A 6057-nucleotide genomic window follows, 5' to 3' on the forward strand; every position below is an offset into this window, starting at 1 on the left:
AAAGGAAAGAGACACCGACTAGTTGAGTAAAAACGTACCGAAACTGCGGAATCGGTGACCTGGTTAAGCCTCTCTAAAGGCTCAGACCCAAGAACCGCTTGGGCCCTCTCGGCCGGAAGACGCTCATGCAGGAAGGTAACAATCGGATTCAGGTGGTCGGACGCAGAAGAGGGTTCGGCCGAGCTCGGAAGTTCCGAAGCCTTTGAAGCAGACGCGGTCGCCCGCTTACTAGCAGCCGAAGTCTTGGAAGCTTTAGTACGTTTCGGGTTAGGAGGAAATGCTCGGGAGCGGGTCTCTTCTTTGCCATACGTGCAATTTCTGTTAAGAAACAAAAAGAGTAAGAACGAGGAAAATTTGAACATAGGCGACTTGATAGAAGGCGAATAAAATGCTCACTCGAGTAGGGATAATAATAGTATTCCTCGAGCAAGTCTGGGTCCGACAGCACAAACGTCAACCGATCAGCCTCCGAAATATCAAAGATTTCTGAGTGGAGTGGCCGCTCGTCCTCGGGATACTGTGGAAGGGAACCTGAAACCAAATATGAACATATGAGAAAACCAGAACAAAAACCTCATCCGGTTTATCAAATAAAAATTCTGAACCAGAGCCACACCCAGTTCCGAGAACGAAGCTCTTATGGGGCACCTCTCATAAGAGGCGTTCCCTTCAACCCAAAAGAAATGATCCTTCCAATTTTTCTGGCTGGACGGAAGGCGGGTAACCACCTTAGACTGATCATCATTGGCCCGAGCATAATAGTAACCATGCTGCCCTGGAGCCGACTTAAACGAATAATACAGCGAAAAATCTTGCAAAGTAACAGGGCGATCATAAACCTTCGCCCATAGCACAGCCATCCCAACAAAAATCTTATACACATTGGGGACGAGCTGGGTAGGGGAACAACCCAGGTCAGAAACAAACTGGGAAATTAGAGGATGCATCGGCAACCCTCCGATCACGTTCAAAATAGCCCTATTGAACGCTACTTTCCCGGCAGGAGGCTGATCGGCCCTTTCATGTTCCAAGGGCGCCGAGATGATAATCCCCTCGGCTATCTCAAATTCCTCCCTCAGATCTCGTATATATTTCTCGGTAACCCGAGAAGTCCAAACATTGGCCGAAAACTGGCCCTCTTTCCGTTCAAAGACCAAGGCCTCATCCTCTTCCTCTGGAAGATCAACCCCAAAGGTCCTCCCACTTGGACCCGGAATACCTTGAGAACAGCCCTCTCCTCGGTCTTGCGAAAGAGAAAGGCTCGTCGTATCACGAGATTCCGACCCGCTCTCACTCGAAGAAGCGGACGAAGACGATATCTCCACGACCATGGTGTCCCTACACGACAGGGAAGACGAGTCAAAAACCTTTTTCTCGTTATCAACCCCCTCGGACTCAGGACTGGGATGCACGCATGATTCATCATATGCCATTACAGGACGGTCCCATCCGATCTCTGGGACATGATACCAAACGCGACTCCTGAGGAAAGGAAACTTGGACCCATCCAACAAAGTAACGCTATCGGGATCAGGCTCCGATCGCCGAACGACGCGAGGATCAAAGCTTAGATCAGGACGCGCAAGTCCTCCCATAGCCCTACTGAAGTTGAGAAACTAAGATCCCTAAAGTCCGAAGGGTCCGAATACGAGAAATGAAGAAAATACCGATCGCCGAATAACGATCTCAAAACAAAAGGAATGTATCAGATCAATGATAAAAAGACCTTACCCGCGAGATTGAAGATCGGAAGATCCGAGCAAAAGCAAGAGAGCCAAGAGCACAATCTGAATAAGCAGATCAAGCCGAGAACGCTCTGAGACTAAAATTTAGAAGAAAAAGCGAAATGAAGTCAAAAGTTGAGAAAAGGCCTTATATAAAGACCTCACGCACGGCGAGGATTAAGCTTGTCCAGGAAGCCAAACACATCTGACCGTCGAAGCAAAAAGACGCTACGGTTCAAAAATGCCAAATGACAAACGACGTCGTCCTGCAAAAAGAACAAAAGAATGAAGAATTCTACTCGGATCGTCCCGAGACAAGTAAGCAAAGATGAACACGGTCACGAAGCAAACCGAAATAGTTCCTTACCATTTTTGCTAAAGAAAAAACTAAGAAACTGGAGGGCAGCTGTTACGGGATAAATTAGTCAGACTCCGAGCAGGATAGTCGGACTACCGAGCAGCGAGAAGAATCCAGCACCGAGCTCAGGTTAAGTAAACCCAAGGGCCATCTATTGAAAAGGAACGAACCGTTCATAAGTTAAGAACGAAACCCACCGATCAGAACTTCGAAGAGAAGAGAAGAACGTGGGTCAAAGACTAGTCAAAATCAATAGAAAACATGTTTCAAACTCTAAAACGCACACCTTGACGGTTCAGGAACCATACGAAGAGTATTAACCGTCCACCTCATCAAGAGACAGTTACCCAAAACCGTCCAGAACGTGGGATTGATCACCCCACGTTCCTCAGAATAACCGTCAAAGACACGACCACGAAGCTACACCAGACGAGTATAAATAGAAGACGCGGCACAGAACGAAGGACGGACTTTTTTACACACTTTTTCTCACTTGAAATCTCTAGAAAACACTGCTCTCTTGTATTAGATTCGTCTGTATAAAGAGAAAGTCTTGCCTAAATCACCTCTGTACTCGGAGCCCTCGTACTCGGAGTCTGTGTATTTTCGTGAGATATTGTTGTACTAATTTTACAGGTCAACAATGTATAAATTAATTTTATAGACAATTGACTCTATCATGGAAAATGTAGTGGGTACATGTCACCCGAATACGCAGGTGACGGACTACGTATTCAGCTTTGGAATTTTAGTACTAGAGATCATAAGTGGGAGAAAAAACCGAGGATTCTTCAATCCCGACCGCGACCTTAATCTCACGGGACATGTAAGGAGAGCAATTATGGAATTATAATTTCATCACTTATTTATATATATAGTTTCAAACCGTTAATAATCTTATCTTTTTCTCGAATGTTTTATCATTTTAAGGCATGGAGATTATGGAAAGACGATAAAACCATAGAAATTGTCGACGAATATTTGGTAAACTCGAGTTGTAGATCGCAAATATTGCGATGCGTCAACATTAGTCTCTTGTGTGTCCAACAGCGCCCCGAAGATCGGCCAAACATGTCGTCCGTGGTTATGATGTTGGGAAGCCAAAGTCCGTTGGATCAGCCTAAAGAACCCGGTTTCTTCGTTGTGAAAGCGTTCGAAGATGTTATCAACGCTTCTTCCTCAAGCAACCAAGTATCGTCAATTAATGAAGTTACCATTTCTGCATTGCAGCCTCGATAAGCTTAATTGATCTCTATGTATCCACATAAATGGAAAAAATATATTGTGGAGAAACCGTTTTGAAATGAGTATTTCAATTTTTCTTTTCTTAATCTAAGAGTAAATATTATAAACTTGACCTGGTCAGATATACAATAAATGATGAATTGTTGTCACATGAGTTTCAACAGCTATTAGTTTTTCTTGCAGGACTATAAAAGGACCAATTTTTTCTCTCGCTTACTCGCCAAAGACTGACTCGTATTTAATAGGATATCTTATCTATTGTTCTTGTAGGTGTGGGCACGGTTCTGTCCTCTCCAAATTGGACTCGGCTGTTATAAACGGTTTAGAAAAGTTTAAGCTAGATCAGACAAAATAAGAAACGAAATTAAATTGAGTAAAAAAAATATCAAAAATAAATAAATCATTACATGTCTTAATATAAACCACGAACAATGAAGTAATCAAATAGACTATTTCATCATCATCTATTATAATTCAGGAAGGTCTACTTTTTTATTTGTCCTCTTGTCGCTTCACAATCGAATTCGTATATGTAGGTTGTCAATGTATTTTCGGAGCTATACGAGCCCTTCAATGGGATATGACGGCTCAAACGGGCTAAACTTGCAAATTTCAGCTTTGTTGATATGTTCATGTGCACGGCGCGTGGAGGATACAATGCAGTGTGTAGTCGTGCTTGAAATAGCCATAATAACTTCTTGCTCCGTTATCAAATTTTTGCAAATAAATATGTGTTGTAAATCTAATAGAAAGCTCTATTCAATTTTGGAAAGATATAATCCAAAATCATCAATAGAGACTCTAAATATCATGCGGAAACATGTCTGAATCATTTTGGATTGCTTTGAAACATAGCACGATGACTCAATAGTGTCCTTAACACTAATATGGTCCCTAAACTTGTAATTTCCCAAAAATACACTAAAAACTATTAAAAAAAAAGCACTCGAGAACTTGTTTCAACTCGAGTTAAAAAATAAGTGATTAGCCGTATAAAATACACTTATCATTGAGATGCTCAATCATCTCTATTTTTTCCTCCATCTTAATTTGCCGTGAAAAATATTATAGCTTCAACCATGTTTCGACCACCATGCATATCATTAAGCCTTCTACAACATCTCATCACCAAGGATGGACAGCATTTCACAACACCTCTTTAGTCGCTGCGTATCATTAAGCCTTCTAGAAATATATATAGTTTGAGCCACTATCTCAAGGTCAACTTTTGTAGTCAACCCATAGCTCTAAGGAAACAGTTTATTGGTAACTTATTGTGCACAATATGAAGTCAAAACACAAAACCCCTGAATTTCAAAGACAAACAAACCTAATATCAATTTGTGGACTATCGGATACTTGTGGATTATAGATATATATATATATATAGTTTCAAGGGATTCAGATTTCTTACAAAAATCGAGGGGAAATAACGTTTACCAATATAAAATATTTCACTGAAAAAAATGTCCTACAACCTATTTCGAGAGTAATTTTACTAATAAACTTTCATTCCGAAGTTACAAAAATTACAAGCACTCTACAACTCCGATTTAATGTTTTAATTGAATTTTGAACCGTCGGATCTCATCCAAGGATCCGTAAAAGCTCTGAAAATAACCCTAAACATAATATGTTAGAGTTAGATGTCTCAAAACACAAGTTAGCTAGGTTCTATTTTATGTTTAAGAATAGTGCTTGGCTAGTTGGGAGAGGAGAAAAATATGAGAAGAAGTCTTGTTCATCACCACTGTTTACCACCATTAATTCAATGTTTCATCTTCTTCTCTTTAATTATGGAACTTCCGTTTTTATGTTTATTGTTTTGAGTTTGATTATGTGTTTTATTTACTTGTTTTCGTTATATTTCTTCTCCGCCATGAAGTAATCACCGAGAGGGTGATGGCTTAGCATACTTAAATATGGTTGTAGATTATTTTATTGATTGAAGTATTTTTCATGCTCATTTTCTCTATTGTCCAATTTAATTCCATTCATAATGCTTGCATGAGATTCGCGACATCGTTCATGAATTTTAGAATTTATTTGATGCTTGAGAAAGATTGAATAATCATGCATAAGAATTATTTCACCGTAGTGCATTCCTAAGACTAGAGATAGCTAGGATACTATGGAGTCGTGTGAGCGTTGTTATTTGTAATGTTTGTCGTTTTTTTAGAGTTTGAGATTGAGAGATAAAAATCTAGTATTGACATAAGTAGTTAGATAGTCGAGAGAGATTTAGCGGTAATATTACGTGAGTGTGATTAGTGAAGAGAGAGAACCGAAAAATTGTGCGCAGTTCTAGGAATCCCGATGACATGAAAGTTTTGCGACACCGTTGCATTTTCCTTCTACACATCCGTTTATCCACGTTTACTTTGTGTTTCTATTTAAAGTCTCAATTTTAGTTAATAATCACCATTGCTGCTTTTGATTTCAATTCGTTGCTAGTTAGTTTGATTTTCAGTTAAGCTAGTCTTTGTGAGATCAACTGGTATTTATGACTTTACTAATTGAGCGACTACGTGCACTTGCGTACATAAATGTTGCAAACAATTGACTTCCAGATCATATGATATACTGTTAATGATAACATTACAGTTCATCAATGAAACATACACCGAAAATCAAAAGAGAATTACATATCGGCAAAAGAAATGAAAGTTCACATCATGCGGAATTGAGATTAATTCACAAGTATTTAATGCTCCACACAACAAACCACCC

The sequence above is a fragment of the Urtica dioica genome, chromosome 5 (genome assembly GCF_054948205.1).
Source record: "Urtica dioica subsp. dioica isolate 48M chromosome 5, U.dioica_male_clone48M_v1_H2, whole genome shotgun sequence".
NCBI classification, from domain to species: domain Eukaryota; kingdom Viridiplantae; phylum Streptophyta; class Magnoliopsida; order Rosales; family Urticaceae; genus Urtica; species Urtica dioica.